The 20,891-nt window shown below is 35.1% G+C and overlaps 1 long non-coding RNA gene across 1 annotated transcript in view; it reads left to right on the top strand.

Moving 5' to 3' along the window:
- Positions 1-1,032: 1,032 nt before the first annotated feature.
- Positions 1,033-20,891, top strand: part of LOC145663646 (uncharacterized) — a 139,039-nt gene continuing 119,180 nt past the window's right edge. Inside the window, exon 1 of the long non-coding RNA XR_014127209.1 lies at positions 1,033-1,485. This is a non-coding gene — a long non-coding RNA (uncharacterized LOC145663646). The remainder of the gene's footprint in view (positions 1,486-20,891) is intronic.

The raw sequence follows: 20,891 nt of genomic DNA, 5'->3' as shown, positions 1-20,891 counted from the left end.
ACCAGGTCCTCCTCAGGCTGCGCTTTTATAGAAGGCATCTTGGTGGTTCGTTTCTCCTCGGGCTGTTGTCTTGGTTTCGTGTCTTCAGTGCTGACTTCGCGTCTGCTTCATTGTTTGTAATCAATAACACGTGTTGTATTGAAATGTACTTCTGTTATGACGTGGGGATCCTTATATTTTCTCCCACAAACTTACCATTCTGGCCCCTAAAGGTACTTTTCTGTTCCCAAATTAATCGTTTTCCAGTTTGATTGTATCATTTTTAACGAAAAATTATATCTCCCTTATATTCTTGATACCTCCCAACATGACAGGTATCATGAGACGGAAAAATTTGGAACACCCTATATATATATATATATATATATATATATATATATATATATATATATATATATATATATATATATATATATATATATATATATATATATATATATATATATATATATATATATATATATATATATAAATTAGATATTGTAGATAGATGTGTATTTCCTGGTAGAAAATTTTATTTTTTGGTCGTATTTCGTGTCATTAGGAAAAAATGGTGTCTTGGTTAAGTTAGTTTAGTTCGTAGAATTGTAGTATATTGATTTTTGTGTCATTTTGTATATTTTCTTGTGTTTTATGATTTTTTGTGGTAAAAACTTCATATTTCAGTGTTGTTTATGTCTTCAGAACATTTTCCTATCGAATTCTGAAGTTAGGAGTCATCTATAAAAGTTTCATAATTTTCTACGTAAAATTTTAATAATTTCTGGTTTCTATATTTTCGGCCATCTTAACATAAATTCTTAAAAAGTCCTTTAAATCGAACATTACTTTCTTCTACATGCATCATCTGACGTAAACGAAGAATTATCAGGTGTCAAAAGTTAATTGGTCGGTATTTTTCATCTTAAATCACGATTTGTTCATCCTATTGTTGTCGAGATTTATCAGCCAATCCCCGTAATCATCTTTGTGAGACAGACGCCTTGAAGAGTAGCATCCGTAGTGGATGGTACGGATTTTGTGATTGTGAATAATTTTCGGCGGAATACAAAGGTTTTGGATTATTTTAAGTGGAAAATTAGTTTTGAAAGGGAGCCAAAGTGGTGAACGTTCAAATTGGTTATAAAAAATCTAAAAAGGAAAGCCTAGTGACGGAACGAAAAAGAAACAAAATTGAAAAGTGTACTGCAATGTATTACGCAACATGGCGCAAAGTGATTTGTAGGATGGTTTCGTACAATAATTATTTTGAAATTGCCGTGCACTCTTAAGGATAAGAGTGGCAAAGTTTGTGGGAAATTGGGGAGTTAGAGCTGGACATGAAGCTGTGATACATAAAAAAAAAATTATTCTCAGAACTCGGAGTGAATTTAATGATTTGTTTGTCCTTTGAAACCGATCTGCATAGCGCGAGAATTGAAGCAATGTACATCAAGTAAGTTCGATATCTACGGACCCCTTCCTCCAAAATCTGGATTTTGTGCTGTAAGTATAAATTTTGTGTTGGACATAGGAAGGCAGGATTGTGACTGATGTAAGTTTCTCCAACTCCATAAGTTGTGTTAAAGAATCGTGTTTGGTGTAGTGCATTTGGTTTTAAAATGACATCCATTTACAATATGTTTGAGTAAAGAACCTCGTTCCCTACAGAGCTACTTTTCGATCATTCACATGTAAAGCAAACAGTTTCTCTTTGGAAAAGGGGGGGTTATCGAAAATGTACATAACATACAGTCTCTTATTTTCGTATGCAATGTAAAAGGTAACTAAATCCATAGAAATTTCGATATCTCTTTGGGCTTGCATAACAAAATTTTCTTAATATAATCCTGTACCAAATTAATTAGGTAGTACCGTAATGATTCATACAAAGCAAAATTTGAGAATTCGGTAGTAACGCGTTCTGAAATATCTATAGTGTAGTACTGTTTTATACACTCTCGAAAGAAATGGAAAATTTATTGTGTGTACAGCTGCACCACGTCACTGATGGTACGAAGTTCGTATCCCGTCTTTGATACTTATTTAAAAACATCAGTTTGCTGTTCACCTTGAAAGAGTTTTTTTTACGCTAAATTCAGACACAAAATGATGGAAATTATAGATATCCGTTTTCGTTTTCTGGCACGTCCCTATGCTTAATATGTGCATATATATATATATATATATATATATATATATATATATATATATATATATATATATATATATATATATATATATATATATATATATATATATATCTGTATAGTGTGATATTTTGTGTTTTGTTTATGTATGTACTTGTGCGTAGGTTAAGTTTAGGTTAAGTTAGGGTAAGAATGTAATGTTGATGTGTGCAAATTTAATGAATGTTGTGATAGCGGTTGAATATTCCTGCTTGAGTAATTTGTAATGAATAATTGATGACAAAATACGTAGTATAGCACACAAAATCTGAAGGGGCAGGATGTTTAATTCCCTGCAGTATATATAAAATATAAAACTGAATGCTGTGATTCATAATGATTCTAATAAGTAATCGGGACGATGTAGTAACAATTTGGATTTTTTTTAAGATTTGAAAGCGAACTTCTTGTAAAAATGATTTTTTTTTATTTTGTGGTTAAGAACATGTAGTAATGTTCAATATAGCAAATGTAATACAGATAGAGAAGGTGAACATGCGTGCAACTGAACAAAAGAAATGTAGCATAACTGTACACATTACATTTTTTTATAATTTTTATTTTATTTAAAATTTTCTTGAGATACCAATTAAATGGATAAAATTTGAAACCTAATATTTTCATTTCAAATAAATACAGAGAAAACCCAGTAGTTTAGGGAATTTAGGTACGTTTGAACAAAAATGGTACAAGGGTAGATTCAGTAACAACGGTCTGTAATGATTATAGTGAAAAGATCAACTGAAAGTGAAACGGTACAGATAGCGTTTGAGGGGAACCCAAAAGTAGACATAACAACCTTTTCAAAATTTAGTTTTATTTTTTTTCTTTCTTTCGGTCGCTGCGCAGAATCAAAGAAATTTTTCATACATTACCCGTTTGAGTTCAGCGTTCTCACATGACAGTGGAGTGCACGAATGTTTTGCGGGTTGCCAGGCGCACTTCTGTGGGGGCCCAAACAGGTCTGTGACTGGTTAAACTTGCAATGCGTCTGGGCACAATTCAATCAAGGGAAGGTGAACGTCATACAATACATAAGTCAGATGCGTAATTACATTTTCTTTTATTTATTTATTTCTGGGTAGATACAATATTTTTTTCAGCCAAGATTTAATTATTATTTTATTTATTTACTATTTGTTTGAGAGTTACATTCTTATGGGTGTAACTCACGCCCTAAGAGCCGCGTGTGAACACCCCGTGGCTTACACAGTGATATAAAATGAAAACAGAAGTTATTCGCACTGTAGAAGCTTTCTTTTGCTATCTTCAGTTATTTATGTATTGCACTTACACTATAATCATTTTTAACAACGAACGCCAATTTTATGAATACTAACGAAGAAAAATATGTATTACATTTTTCATGATAAAAATTTACGTAGTAAATTTTATTTTGTTCTTCCCTGGTGAGTACTAAAACAGCACCACTCATAGCAAACACAAGTATTTATTAATAGGCTTCAACGTTCTACTACGAATGGTCGCTATTCGCATTAATGGACGTTTAATACGAAGGGTTCCGGTTAGGCTATACATTTTTCAGTGTTTATCAAATGGAATGAGGCTATTCGAGAGTAAAAAATGAAAGCGGTATGAGACTTATGATCTGTTGTCTAAATTAAATCGTCACCTAATCAGTTTCAATCTTTCTATGGGGATTTGGACAGTCAACATTCAACATTTCAACATGTTTTATATCTGGGACGGATGAGTACTAATACTCTATTACTTGTCAAGACAAATATCAAGGTTTAGAGACAGTTCCTGTTATTATTATTATTATTATTATTATTATTATTATTATTATTATTATTATTATTATTATTATTGTTATTATTTACAAAACTTCTTGCTAAATATTTTGAATGGCATCCTGTTTACAATTTTTTATCATATATACATTTTTTAAATTTTTAATATTTTTTAAGAAACATTCCTGCGTTTTATTTACATTTCCAAAGAAAACCATTACAATCTTGAGAATGCATTAGTTAATGCTGTTGATCTTTCACATTTCCACCAATAATTCAACTGTTATGCACTACGATAATCACATCCTGATTTCTTTACAATATTTGTGGGGAGAGAACAATATTCTATATTTTTTAAAGAATCACAAGTTTTACGCATAAACCATATAAATTAGATTTCACTATGTTTTTGTTGAAACACTTCAAGGAGTTCACTAAGAGTTTTATCAAGAGATAAGCACTTCGTTGCAAATGTTCCAGTATTATAAAGATGAGTATAATCATGAAGAAGATTTAACTTGCATTCTATTCATTCAATTCGATGATTATTGCGTAAGTATACTTTTATAGTTTTTAATACACAATTCACATTAATCACACCATTTTCACCAGTACATAACACACATGAAACACTAGCAGTATTCGAATACATTTTTTTCAGTCTAGAGTATCCGATTTCCGTCTGTCTTTTCTTATGAAAATGTCCAGTAATACCTGGAGATAGTCTGTAGCACTTAACTACTCCGCATATGTTCCATAGAATTTTTCTCGTGTTAATATTCCAATAATATGCGTGTTTCCATATAGGTAAAACACATCTTCCTCAACACTAGGACTTGCTATAATACTCGAAACACATGTTTCCAATGACTTTGGGCATCATTCATAGAATCATGAGCAAAATCATGATAGAGTCCTTCTCTAAAACCGTCGCATATTAATGTACCGTTGAAATCCCATTTTTCAATAGCCTTCTTTATACATTCACGGTCCACTTTTTGACTATTACAACAACAATCTAAACCCCAAAATCGTGATGTTCTTGATAATATAAACGGAGATGACGGTGGGGTTGGTGAAACTGTAGGAACTGGTGATTCTATTGCATCAATATCATATTCTTCATCTAACGATAATTCGTATATTTCTGTTTCAACATCAGGTAATGCTTCAGTGTTAGCAGCAAAAGGTTCCTATTTCTCCAAGTAATGCATGATGTCTCTATATATATTTCCCGCTATAACCCGTATTTAAAGTATTTTCATACCCGCAAGGTAATCACGTGTTCACCATTCGTGGCGCCAAACTTTTTTTTCTATTGCCAATTAGCATAGGGGCATGTTTCAACATATTCATTTACCGCAACCTCAGTCTTCTTTTGTATTCTCCGCCGACAACATGTTATGTTCACCTATCGCTACACCAAACTTGTTTTTATTACTCTGTCGGCATTGTGTGATGTCTACCTGGCGTGGCGTCGGTCTTCTTTTGTATTTGTGTTCATGTTTTATCACGTACCTGTAAGGTCATTACCCGACAACGCCACCTTTCACACGCACCCAACCGGTTTCCAAAATGCCCGCGAAAGGCTCAGTTTGTCTCTTGAGTTCACCAGCGAAGTACGTACGAAGACCATGCTTTGTATGCAGCAGAGCCTATCATGTAAAAGTATGCGTACTTCGTAATACGAGTAATATTTTTACACATTACGAATGAATAAAACCAAGTCCCGCATGAATAAAATTTATTCCTTCTCCATCTTTAATTTGATCACAGCATAGCTGTTCTAATTAGCTTCATATCGAAGCGATCCATAACAAGCATTACTAAATAATAAAAAGATACGATCCTATAAAAAAAAATATAATCACGGCATAGCTGTTCTAGATTACTTAAGTTAAATGAGCTTCGTATCGAAACAAAAGAACAAATAATATAATCATAGCTTAGCTGTTCTACGTAGTATGCTATGCATACGAACGAATTAAAAATAACTGATATAATCACAATCAAATATTGTTCATCGAGTAAACTTACGAGAGAATAAAGCAATCACGTGATACAGATCATTCAACCTTTCTAGAAACTACTCCTAACGGTCAACCTTCCAAGAACTAGTCTGACCACCTAACGGTCTGGCAATAAATCTTTACCCTCCTAATGACCTGTCCGGCCATATCTGACAAGAAAATACACAGAGTACCAGTTTACTCAGACCACCTGCGATTCTATTGTCTACCACTCTTTCATCTGACCCTACTTCCGTGCCCCACGCAACCGTTTTTTCCAGGAAAATACGAAACCCGTATTCCCTCATTTTACGTCTACAATATCTGTTCACAATTTCATTCACTTCGGTTCACTTGTTTTTGCCTTTCGGGTGTCAGCTTTCAAAATTTTGGGTGTGTGCTTTTGCTTCCTAAAACCATAGAAATATTTCTTCAGAGTTGATGCGATCATATCTCGAACTTAAGAAGCAACATGAATGGTGATTAGTGTCTTCAGTTCGGAATACACTTGGTTATAGATTCTTGATTTAGTCTGTGTATGTGAAGATTGAAAAAAAATTAATGAATTATAATGGAGGTTATATGCCCAACGTTACTATTCAGACTGAACTCTATCTTGTTCTAGTGTGGCTTATATGAGGGGTGTACAAACTATAAGTGATCATAAAGTGGTAATGTCTTTGCGAGTTTGGTTGAACTTCCGCAGAAAATAAAAAAAACCGTATTCATCTATTTTTAGCGTATTGTCCCTACACGAAGTTTCGTTGAAATTCTTCATGTCCTTTACAGACATCTGACATATTGTAACTAGCACTATTGATATTTCGTGATCAAAGGTTTGGAGGGGTCCGTGCCCCACCTAATCGTTTTTTTTTTTAAAGGAAAATACGAAACCCATATTCTCTCATTTTACGTCTACAATATCTGTGCACAATTTAGTTGACATCGGTCTACTTGTTTTTGCATTTCGGGCGTCAACTTTCAAAATTTTGGTTGAGGACTTTTGCCCTCTGAAACCTTTTTCCGCAGAAAATAAAAAACACGCATTCATTTATTTTATGTGTAGTGTCTACCTGCCAAATTTTATCCAAATCGGAGTGTTACACTTTGGGAAGTGTTACTTGTAACTCGAGAGTGACATTGAACATGTTTCATCAACGTTATTATCACAGTCTCACTTAGTGTGTTTATAAGTTGTTGGACGAAAAATTTAGTGGAACGTTTCTTAAGTAAAAATTATAGAAATATTTCTTCAAAGTTGATGCGATCGTATCTCGAATTTAAGAAGCAACATGAATGGTGGTTAGTGCCTTCAGTTCGGAACACACTTGGTTATAGATTCTTTATTTAGTCTGTGTATGTGAAGATTGAGAAATAAAATTAATGAATTCTAATGGAGGTTATATGCCCAACGTTACTATTGAGACTGAACTCTATCTTGTTCTAGTGTGGCTTTTACGAGGGGTGTACAAACTATAAGTGATCATAAAGTGGTAATGTCTTTAGGGTGTTTGGTTGAACTTATATCATATTCGCCTTCGATACCTGAAATAACGTATACCCCAACTTCACATACAGGTTATTTAAATTATCCCGGCAGAATTTAACATCATTTTTGAACATTGATTTGTTAAGTGATCATTTCGAAGTTTCATCATCTTCGAGGAGTAGGGATGGTACCGGGACCAAGACGGACTGCTATATACGGAGACCGAGACGGATTTTATATAACTGAGACGAAACCGAGACGAAGACAGACCTCTATAAATCGAGACGAGACCGAGACGAAACTTAGGTGAGTCTCGAAAGTCTCGGTCTCGTCTCGAATATTGATAAAAATTAAAATTGCCTTTACTCAAAATGTCTTTCGTCGCAGTGTTAGATAATATGGGAACGGTTGACTGATATACAGTTTCGTATGTAGGGGGTGGCTATCAGGCTCAAGCCTCAACCAAAATAAATTTGTGATCATTTTTTTCGCACATCACGTACAGCACACATGTTTCTTACCCGTTCCTCAAGCCTCTCTCGAAAAAAAATCCACTGTTGATGTATATAGCCTTTTCTCTCTCACTCTCTCTCTCTCTCTCTCTCTCTCTCTCTCTCTCTCTCTCTATATATATATATATATATATATATATATATATATATATATATATATATATATATATATATATATATATATACAGATAGATAGATAGATAATATAAATAAAATAGAGTTTGTGTGTTTGTTTGTCCGTTTGTATGTGTGTCTGTGCGAGGCCTGGGGATCAGACGAGTGGACCGAGAGTTGCCAAATGTTGGTCACGGATACCTTGTCTAGGCCCCAGACCAAGACGAAGCGTTTTTTTAAAATTCAAATCAGAGGGTCTTAGTCTGTGGTATTTTGGGAATGCGTTTTCGAAGCGTAACCCGACCTAGAGCGAACACGACCAAGGTGGCTATTTGGTAACTTTACTTTTGCCAGAATTTAAATCATACTGTGAGCCTGTTAGGGCTTCCAGGTCTTTTTTTTTGCCAAGTCCAGGTCTATAATAGCAGAGTTCCGGTAATCTGCACAAAGCATCTTCAAAGCAGCTGTTTCTTGCTAAAATCCCCTTGCCTGGCAACACGTCTTTCCTTTTTTCCCTTCCTTTTAACATCTTTTAAACAGCAGGCGGTCTATTGTTCCGAAACGCTCCAAATACGCTCGAGCTGACGTTTTCTACGTGTTTTTATTGCTTTCGTGTTTGTGATTAGCCATCCACATTTAAATACATGGTCAGCGTATTCCAAGCGTACGCAAGAGCAATAAAAATCGCTTTGCAAACGCTACAATTAGCCGGGGACTTAGGGGAGGCGTTTACCGGGACATTAAAAGTAGTAGAAAATGATCGATATTAGTATCGAATTCATAGTTTTCGTGGTCGCTAAGATCAATGGTGAAACTCGCATTAACTTCCAAATTCTTCCCATTCGGTTGGGGACCATATACATAGGGGGGGGGGAAGTACCGAGACATGTAAAAATATTTTAAAATGGCCGATATTAGGATCAAATCCATATATTATTTTCGTTCATCATTTCATCTTTCTACTTTTTTAAAAATAAATCACTTTAACACATCAAAAGCGCATAATCTTCATAACTCATCCGAACTTGACCAAAATTGGTGTAGAAATAAACCTTGATTTGTTCACTACATATCGCACATTCGGTGGAAGAGTGTTGCAACTCAAAAAAAAAAAAAATGTAAATTTTGAATTATCATCGCTCAAAAGAGAATAGAGAGAGTGAATCAAGCTCTACCTGCGTGGTATTTTCGCAGAAACGTAACTAAACAAGTTAACTCCTAGATGACAGAAATACCAGTATTCCAGGGAGCAATTTTGATAGAATAACAAACTTTTAAAGTCATATTACTTCAAATGTATATTATTGACATATAACAGTCTTCCACCGGGTGTGCAATATGTGAAGTATTCTCTTGAGTTTGAACTTAGAGTACGTATTGTAATCTATCTACAAAACTCACTCGATCTTGATTGAAGGATGAACGTAGAAGTAGAGTTAGTTAGTACATCTATGTAACATTTTCCTATGCAAATACTTGAGTCCCGAGTTACAGTATCTATACCTACAAAAATAGGAAATGAATCAGAAGAAAAGATTTGAGGGAAGGAGGCGGAAGAAAAGACAGAGGAAAGAAGAAGGTGTTTTGGAAGTAATAGTTTAGGTGGTAAGACAGACCTTACTGAAAAAAGAGGCAAAAGAGGAAAGAAAAAGATATAAATGCATAATAGGAAGGAGTAGTATAGCAAATCAGTTATTAAGACTATAATATGGAATACATAGGAGAAACAGGAAAGACATTGGAAAAAAGAATAAGGCAACATTAAGACGAGAATAGTTGTAACAAAATTATTTAGTTTCAGAAACCAAACAAATATGTATTTCGTATTGGTAACCATTTACTTGTTTATTGCATCCAAACAAATCGTAACCAAATTATTTAGTGCCAATGACTAAACGTTTGGTTGGCACTATATTGGCCAAACGATTTGGTCATCAGCACCATTTTTTAAGTAAGGTTGACCAAATATTTTTTTCAGTGTATATTTGGTGCTTTGGTCAATTTTGTTTTATTAAAAGTATTAGACATAGAATATCTAAATTTTGTTCAAACTTTCACTCTCAGCTGTAAACAAAACAGAACATTATGACAGGTTCATCAAATATATATGAAACTATTAGCTGTATAATCCTGAAATTTTCTACAAACATTTTCCTAACACTCTGGGCTGTAGATAGGACGAATGTTTTCCAAATTCGGCCCCTAAGGGAAGGATAACGGCTTGAACGGTTTTCTCCCGTTCGTCAGCTCTCCGAAATTATTAGTCACAGACTCATGAAATTTTGTACAAATATTCTCCTTGCCCTTTAGACTGCAAATAAGATATTTTGCTTAATAGGGCCCTAAGGGCAGGAAAGTTTTTTTTTGAATGATCCTTTGTCGTTCGCCAGCAGTGCTGTGTAGTGGAAAATCAGCTCCCAGGACGAGAATATAGGACGTCGCCCCCGTACATATGAGTTAGGTCGACAGACCAGCCGCGAAGCGCCACCATGGTTGGCACTTAGCGTAATAAATTTCCAAAAATAAACCCTGATTTTTCGTGGTTTTGAGCACTTTTTATTACTTTTTCCTTCCTTTTAATATATATCTTTTATTTTTCCTCCCGAATTTTGCGCCCCCTTACTTAGACGCCAGGAGCCGTTGCTCCGCTCGCCCCATCAAGGCATGGTACTGTTCGCCAGAACTATTAAGCGTAGAACCTTAAAATTTTGAACAAATGATTTCCTTGCACTATGAGTTGTAGATGATATAGGATTTTCTGAAATGCGATCCATAAGGTGATATAAGAGAGTTTTAATGATATTTTGCCATTCACCAGATCTTCGAAACTATTAGACTACAATCTTGAAATTTTGTAAACATATTCTCCTTGCACTCTAGATTATACTAAGGCAGGGGTTTCTGAAATGCGGACCCTAAGAGGGTTTGTATGATTTTCTTCCCGTTCGATAAATATCTGAAACTATTAGACGTAGAATCTTGAAATTTTTTATTAATGTTTCTTTGCACCTTAAGTTGTAGATCGGGATTTTTGAAAATCCTATCCCTAAGGGCGGATAAAGGAATGTATTATTATTATTATTATTATTATTATTATTATTATTATTATTATTATTATTATTATTATTATTATTATTATTATTATTATTTTGCCGTTCCTCGAATCTCCAAACTATTGCGTGTAGAATGACAATGGCTCAGTGGAAATGCTTATCTTTGGTGCGTGGCGTCCCTGGTTCGATCTCCGGCTAAATAAGTTTGTGGTGGACAACATCGTGTCTGTAGGATTTCTCGGGATACTCCTGTTCCTCCTGCATTCTCATTCCATCAATTCTTCCATCATTCATTCACATGTCTTAATCATACCTTAGCCTAAACGACATGATCATGGAACGTTAAACTGTAAGATTTCACTTCATTTTCATTTCAGATTAAAGCTATCCTATTGTATTATTTGCAAATTAAGTTTACTCATTTTTAAACATTTAGATGACGCTAATAACGACAGTTGAAAGGACTAGCAATTACAGAGGTTGCATTTCAGTGTTTGCTATAGAGGCTACATTTGTTAATATCTTTTGTTTCCTTTTTTTTTTGGGGGGGGGGAGGAGAGTATTTTATACGTTATGTAAAATCACAGTCATGATGACACATCATGGGTTTGGTGTCATGATGATTGTACCCAGTGCACTTCAGCAAAGGGTACAAACAATGATCTAGTACGAAGTTCATAATTTTGCCAGAAGGAGGCGCATATTTGCCGCTGATAGCGTTCTCTTACGGCAAAATATTGAACTATCTTGTAAGATTGCGAGAATATTACTACCTAGTACTACTGAATTTCTACAGTACATTCTTAGTCTTTGACTATCCTCAATGGCACAGTCAATCAGAAAAAAAAAATCTATGGCTATGAATTTTCCACCTTTGATAACCTCTAAGGCATAGCAAATTTGCTGAAGATCGTTAAAAAAAGCTAGGACTAGTTCCAGAGAAAAAAAATATGCAGAAGAACCGTACAAACGAAGCAAAAACTGAAATCTAAACTAAATCATTTCTATGAGTATGCATATGTACTAAATTGCTATTTCCATTGCTATAATAGGCATGAAATATAAACAATACGAAGAAATATCTCCCATATAGCAAACTTGTAGATAAAAAAAAAAAAAAAAAAAAAAGCATACAGCAAACTCACGTTCTGTTCATATACGTGCAGGTAACTTGGTTCTATACTCTGAAATAAATCCTGAACAAGGTTTCCCAAGTCTGCTATATCTCAAGCGAAGAGAACGTGCATTGTATGGAATTGGGATGATACTGCACTATGTCCGTGGGGAGTCCCGAAACAAAGTATCCTCCAACACGTCTTACACGAAGTGTTTTTCCCCCGATGTTTCGTCTGCACATCCATTTCATCATTTTGTTTTCATGCGTGAGTGTCCCTCAAGTATTACAATACTTTTCTTTTATCTTTCTGTATATTTTGTTTGGGACTGTTATTTTTTTTTTTCTTAAAGGAACGTATCTGAAAGATTTTTTTTTTTTTTTTGGTATTTGTCAGATCTTTTTCCTGTGAAGGAATATGCTAAAGAAAATCTAGTGCTTTTACCTATGAACATATGCAATTTATTTTGATTTTCATTGATAATTTTACAAGTACAATATATTTTAAGGGTAACCATAAACTCAATTAAATTTCCTGGCGTTACAATTCACGAGGGGATATATGCAGCCGAGGGTTACAAGTTCAGTCCTATGATGCATGATCAGAGCATTGACTTACAGTATCCTCTTTTTCTAGACTGTATGTGTTATTTCTTTTAATTCATGTAGCTTCTCAATTGCCTCTCTATGCTGAGTAACATCGAACAAGATACATTCGCGAAGTGTTCCCTCAGGATTCGTCTAAAATCGATTTAAATGAAAAGTTATCCGCGGCCCAAAGTGTATTGCACTAATTTTAGCAGCCCATACGGGTAATTTTCATATTTATGGGCCTTCATACATCCGGAATTCATACACTACTATAACGCTTGGTCACAAAATTGCTTTTAGTTTCTTTAGATGTAACTGAACATGAATGTGGGCATATGCGAAACAAATTGGATCAGGTACTGCTTCTCTGACACGTGTTATCTACACACTAGCCGCCATCTTGGATCCACCATATTGGATTCAACTTTCGGGTTTTTAAATGGGAATAGGTGCATGTGATACATCAAATTTATACAAAATTTTCTCGGAAATTCATTGGTGTAGTGAGTTTTACGGTAGCTTGTGCCATTTGCAAGATATTGCATGTTAAATGTGAGGCACTTCACAAATTCAACCATTAAAAAGTTGTGCGGGGCCCCGTATGTATATGTGATCTTTTACGTGATCTATTGTTGACGAAATATTTTCTGAACGTACATACATACAGTCACACAGACGTAAATAGGATGTGGTAGATCTTCACCAAAATCTGGTCGTATCTAGATTTACATTAGGCATTTTGTTCGTAATACAATACTTTCTTGTTATAGTATAACATGGAAGTAATAACAATCACTCACAGAAATGTTGTAAGATTATGACACCAATGTTGTAGAGAGTTTGTTTATACCTACAGTACTTTTCGAGTTAGAAATTGTTTTGATTTGTCAACATCAAAAACGTAAGCGTGACTCTGCAATATTACTCTGCAATGTCTATTCGCGAGCTGCCTTGAGGGATTTAACATGTAATAGGTCGCAAGTGGTACAAGCTACCGTAAAACTCACTACACCAATGAATTTCCGAGAAAATTTTATACGAATTTGATGTGTCACATGCACCTATTCCCATTTGAAAAACCGAAAGTTGAATCCAATATGGCGGACCCAAGATGGCGGCCGGTGTGGATAACACGTGTCAGAGAAGCAGTACTTGATTCAATTTCATATGCACACATTCATGTTCAGTTACATCTAAAGAAATTAAAAGCAATTTTGTGACCAAGCGTTATAGTAGTGAATGATTGAATTCCGGGTACATGAAGACTCATAAATATGCAAATTACCTATATGTGCCGTTAAAATTAGTACAATAGACATTGAGCCATGGAGAACTTTGCATTTAAATCAGTTTTACATGAATCCCGAGGGACACTTTGTGAATGTACTGTACCTTGTAAGACCTGTTCTCTCGGCTCTTTGGGGTTGGCCATTTACCAATACTGGAGGAAAAGTAGCGCCAGCATAGTATGTTGGTTTTGTTATGTAGGATAAGTCTCAGAGTATCCGTAAGTTTTATTAAGCCTTATATAATAATAATAATAATAATAATAATAATAATAATAATAATAATAATAATAATAATAATAATAATAATAATAGTAGTAGTAGTCTGAATTCCCATTACTTAGAAGTAATAAGTGAAAACTTTTTTAACGATATAATCTCTGACCAACTTAATTTACATCGATTGATTGATTTGTATTAAGACGCTTTGTCAACACTGTGGCTATTTAAGACAAGACCTGTAACTTACAGTGGGATCTGAACCACTGTAGTAGTTCGAAGCCCTCTTACTGAAAATCGAACCAGGGACCTTGTGCATCAAAGGCACACATACCGGTTCCTAGACCACCGAGGAGTGCTAACAATTACGAAAACTTGGATGGAAATGAATTAAAATTTGGTTTTGAAGTCTTACAGTTTTCTCTCCTGATTGTTTAGAACAATTACAAGTTGGTTCATTGAATAGTTAATTTGGAGTTTACCATCCTGTTCAGCACCGAGGCTATATGAGACGTGGACAACACCTTAACATGGAATCCAAACTACATGAACGCTTACTGGGTACGAGCCGAAGGCACGTACTCTAACCATATAGCCACGGGGGAATTCGACAAATTCAAGTGTATGATAATAAAAGGCAGTAACGGTTTGTGATCTGTATACGCATCGGTTGCAATGTTGCAATATCAAAGGTATGTAGGTACGCGCAAGCAGGGATGAATTCAGGGGTAGCCCGGGGGAATGTGTCCGCGAAGGAAATTTATTCTCCCCGGAGAAACTCAAAATTTCAATCACAAAATGTAGAAATTACTTCACCCAAACTCCCCTTCCCCCTGGAGCAAAGTTGGCGTGGGTCAATGAAAACTTAACCCACGACCCACTGACCCAACACCCACCGTGACCCACGACCCACTGACCCAACACCCACCGTGACCCACGACCCACTGACCCAACACCCACCGTGACCCACGACCCACCATGACCCACTGTGACCTACCGTGACCCACTCTGACCCACCGTGACCCATCACCTACCATGAACCACTATCATCCACTGTGACCTACTCTGACTCACCAAAATCCATCGTCATCAACTCTGAACACGATCCACGGCCTCTTTTATACTGGCTAAAGTGTTTACACTTGAATAAAACAAGACTGTGAAATTGTCACTAATCGGAGTTTGAATTTCTAGTCAATCGCTTGAGCACCACTCTGTTACAAAAACGGGGGATCTGACCTTTACAATATCAAATGGTAAAGTGTTTATAAGTGAGGAAATTGAAGCATTTCGAGATGGGGGAAATTAGTGTTTGACTAAAATATACTTGTACTAAGAGAGTATTCTTGCAAGTGTTAATTTCTGAACGCATTCCTAAAGAAACTTCTATTCGCAGGAAAATAACCGTGTACAATATGGAAAAGGTTATGGTTTCTCAGTTCACAGTATTTTTTCTCACAAAAGACTTGAAAAATCAGTTTTTCATAGTGTATAAAGGTGCTCTGGTACCCTATGTGAGAGCATCTCCATAAAGTATGCTCATAATTGTAATTTGTGTAATCACTAAAACACCACGTTAAATTTAAGTTACAAATATGCATAATTGCAATTATTATGAATATTTATTCAAAGTACTTTAGCTAAAGCAAAGAAGAGATTTATTAAAAATTAAGTACAAAGTTGAATAACAGAAATAAGTCATTAGTAATACAGTAGAAGCTGTTTATTCACGGGGTATATGTTCCATAAATATGCCGCGAATACAGAAACCGTGAATACGGAATGGTGATTTATGTGGGATTATAGGGGAGACGTTCCTAGGTGACAAAATAAAAAACAAATACATATATTAAAAAATCAATTTACTGTAATTAAAGTTTTTGACGATATTGATTAATTATTATCTTCAGGCTTAGGCAATGGTTTGAAGAATTTTGTAATTTTTTCTTGCTTGGCAGTTTTTAAAAGCTCCTTCAATTCAGACTGATATTCAGCAGTGGCATTAGCAATTTGCCTCTTAAAAATAAAACTTCGTTCCATAGACGGATCAATTTTCATAAAGAAATCACAAAGTTCATTTGCCATTCTTAAACCTTCACTAAGATTTTTCAAGTTAAATGTCACGTTTCCAGTGCTTGTTGAAGCATCTTCTTCAATGGGCTGTGAATTTAACATTTCCTCCAAGTTGGTTTCAGTCAAATCTTCATCTTGCGATTCAAGCAATTCCTCAATGTCACTTGATTCTATCTGTTCAAACCCATCTCGTCCTATTCCATTCGCAATTTCGGCTATGTTTGCAGTCAAAGTTTGAATTTGCACACATTCTTTGTCATTTTCCGCAGTCAGAGCAGGCCACAGTTTTTTCCAGCATGACTTCAATGTGTGTGGCTTCAGTTCTTCCAATGATTCTTTTATGTTTACGATGCATTTTGCTATGTCCAATTTCTTCCAGCATTCCATAACATTCATATCAGGATTACATTCCATATTATCCAATACGATTTTGAAGGTTCGTCTAATGTAATAGAGCTTAAAGGCCTGGATTATTCCTTGGTCCATAGGTTGAAGCAAAGCCGTTGTGTTGGGAGGTAAAAATGTCACTTTTATATTTGGATGCATAATTTCAAGTTCGCGAGGATGACCTGGTGCATTGTCCAAAACTAGAACTGCTTTAAAGTCTAAATTCTGTTTTTTTTTTTTTTTTTTAATAAGTTTAGACTTCAGAAACAAAACAATTCCGGAACCAGTCACAAAAAATAGCGCTTGTAACCCGCGCTTTCTTATTAGCACGCCAAAACACTGTCAGGTCGTCCTTGTTTTGATTTTTAAAGCCCGAGGATTTAACGATCTGTAAAGCATCAGTGGTTTAAAGACACAATCTCCAGATGCATTAGAACATAGCAGCAGTGTAACTCTATCCTTTGCTGCCTTAAATCCAGGAGCAGACTTTTCGCTTTTAGAAATGAATGTTTTGTTTGGCATTCTCTTCCAAAACAGTGCAGTTTCGTCTGCATTAAATACTTGCTCAGGTTTGTATCCTCCATCAGCTATTAAGTTTGCAAATTCTTCTGGATATCGTTCTGTTGCAGCAGTGTCTGCAGATGCAGCTTCTCCAACGATTTTAAAGTTATGCAATGATTGTCTCACCTTAAATTTATTGAACTAACCTTCCAATGCTTGAAATCCTCCATCTGTACATTCACCACTACAACTACCATCAGGTTCTTTAAAATGAGCGTAAAGACGATTTGCCTTCTCCCGGACCATCGGACCACTCAGGGGCACCCTTTTTTGGTTGCGGTCTTCGATCCATAATGACAACGCCACTTCCATTTTTTCTATTGCTGGATCACGAACAATTTTCGATGACAGTGAAGTTGAAGCTACAAACGACCTTATTTTATCTTCGGATTTTTTTATCGATCGTACAGTTGACTCGTTGACATTGAATGAGCGTGATATGGATGCAAACGACTCTCCAAGGCGTAAACGATCAAGCATTTCTATTTTCACTTTAAGCGGTAACACAGATCTTTTTCGTGTCGAAACTCGTTTCTCATTTTTTTAGTTGACATTACTGTATAAATTAGGAAGACAGCGGTAGAGACGTGTTACTCGATCACAATTTTTGTAACGAATGGAAAGACGAAACAATAAAACACGCAAAGTGGCTCTTATCAAAGGACGGAACGTCTAATAATGTGGCGACATTTAAAAACATACTTTATTCATTGAGTAATAAGGTTGCTTTCATTCTGTTTGTTTACATTCTCAAAAACACCGTTTGCGGCGAAGGCGGCTTATGTCAAAGTCCGAACCAATACAGCGGCGATATCATTTAACAACATACTTTAGGCAAAGTTGTAATAAGGTCTATTTTACATTTTATTAGTCCATTTGACGGCGTTTACAAAGGATATTGGGTTGGATACCTATTGGAATCCTTTTTATTATTATGTATGTACCAAATTTCACAAAATTAAATCCCCACATTAAGCGGGTTTGCATATCCAGGCTCCTAACTATGAAAACATTTACGCTCACTCCAACCTCAATCATTTCACGAATTCAACCTGTTTTACGTATGTTATTAGGACATAATATCGATTGTGATTTATTCTAAAAACACTTTTATACATTGCGAGAGCTGTAACGTCCAAATATTTACTGAGAACTCATAGTCGTATCGGAATAAACAAAAGCGAGTATGGAACAGTAAACTGCTTTCACAAAAGGCAAAAGAACACGTACAAAGGCATACAAAACGGTCGAGTGGTTTGGGTCGATACGCTATCAATCACATGTTTGTGTGTTCAAACCCGGTAGTAAGTTGTTTCTTTTTTAAGTGTCTTCCTATTTTCATCCGGAGGCTGAAAATATTTCTTTGAGTAACTCATTGAAAACTTCTTTTGTTTCAAATTCAATTAGAACGGAACATTGTATGAATTGCGAATCTTAAATCCATAGCTAAAAAAAAAAAATGAAGTATACTCAGTACTCCATTATCCACTTATTTGTAACGAAAAACTATTTATAAACAGTGGTGACTTCAGAAAATTATCCTCGGGGAGAATTTCAATATGCGGGTGGAGGGCAAACATTGGTAGTCCACATTGAGCACGATCGAATATATGGTCCTTAGGCGGAAATTTCTTAGCTCGAAAGGGGTCTCAAATTCTCCGTCAAATCACGTCCTGAAAGTATCATTGCTTAAAAGCTTTTCGTAGCAAATATAATATTACACTTGTTTCTCGTTCTACATTTAGAATTGGTAAAATCATAACTTACAGAGGATTATAATAAAAGCATAAAAATTACAATACCAAACATGTATAAATTATCCTGTAAGTTACCAACTTTGGGTCAGATTAAAACTCAAATATTTGTTTTCGGATTGCACTTAGAAGTAAGTCCTCTCTATATAATCCTGATTGGAAAGCCATGTATAACTCTAATTAATTAATCAATATTTATACAAATATTTTTTTTATTTTACTATTTTTACTGTTCAATATTATATACACTTCATTTCCAAAATCAAAATCTCGAAAATGTATATTGTACGAGTGCAGATTCGGAAATAAATGATTATTTATCATATATATTGGTCTCTATTCGAAATTCTATTTAATCGAATCCGACAAGAACACAGACAGAAACATTGAGAACAGGTGAAAAAAAGAGAGAAAAAGGTGGTGTACCCGGAGGAGACTCGAACTTAGTTCGAATAGTGCTTTATAAGCCGAACGCCTTGGACCACTCGGCTATGGTTGTAGCAAAAGCTTCGAGTAGTAGTTTTTATTACAGAATAACGTTTTCTATTGCCTAAAATTTAAACCTAATTTACTTTGATATAATATATCTATTAATTTATTTCATGAACACGTTTTTGTTACTTTGATGAATGATGTATGTTGTTGATATAGATTCTATTACACGTTCTTTCGTAAATATTATAGAAAGTATCAGGGTTATTTATGATCTTTCATGGAAATTGACTGGCGCATGCGCAGTACACAGACAGTTCAATTGGAAGGCGAGGAAGGAAACGCTAACACACTGTTAGAATGTTTCCCTCACAAGCAGTAGTTTCCAACCGAGGGACGGCGGGACGCACTTCCTCCTCCTGGGGTGGCGTGAAGGGTTTAAGAAGTCCCTTCGTTGTGTTATATTACTTGAATGATTATGCACAATATACACTCACATCTTCGACACATTTGGAAGTGATAAATTGTAGTATAAATAAATCGTCCTCCACACACAGTGATCGTTGTTTTTCCAAAATTATAAACTGGAACACTTTTTATTTCAATAGAATATAAAAGTTTTCATGGGAGGGGTTACAACCCCCTGGGTCTTTGATATGTCACCGCCTAAACTGTAACTTTCAAGTTAGAATCGAAAAAATGGAGACATGTGACCTACTAAATATATTTTTAGTTCATTATACATTTTCATAAATAAAATATCCACAATTACAATGACAGTAAATGCTAAGTAATTATTGTAAATGTTTGTACTTTCATTTTCTCTCTTTCTTCTCAACTGAGCTTGAAAAATGTAAAAATGGGAGGTTAAGAATTTCAAATATTACGTATATTTTAGCGTATTACGAAATTATAATTAATAGAATCCGGCAGGATCACAAACAGAAACGTCAAGAAGAGGTAAAACCAAATTGTGCTAGGGTGGGATTCGAACTACTCTTGAATGGTGCCTCAGAATCTCTAGCCGAATGCCTTAGTCCACTTGGCTAATGTCACAAGTTGAAAATATAGTAAGCGTGTTTCGTGTTCAATCTTTTGTTACAGTATGAAATTTATTTTGTATTCTCTGAAGTTTAAGCCTATTTTGGCCTGATGTAATAGTCTGTTGAAATTGTTTTATGTTTACGGTATTCTTTACTTTGACGAATGATGTTAATATAGGTTCTATTACGTATTCGTTCATAAATATTACAACAATTGTCAGGATTATTTATGATCTTTCATGAAATCTGGCTGGTGCATGCGCAGTAGAAACAGAAAGATGCACTTTACCGACATTTGCCATACACGCCAGAACGCAAATTTCTAGCAGGTT

This window comes from Thermobia domestica, chromosome 11, assembly GCF_964235325.1.
Source record: "Thermobia domestica chromosome 11, izTheDome1.hap1.1, whole genome shotgun sequence".
Taxonomy (NCBI): domain Eukaryota; kingdom Metazoa; phylum Arthropoda; class Insecta; order Zygentoma; family Lepismatidae; genus Thermobia; species Thermobia domestica.
Note: the sequence above shows the minus strand (reverse complement) of the source record. Positions and strands in the feature narration are given on the sequence as shown.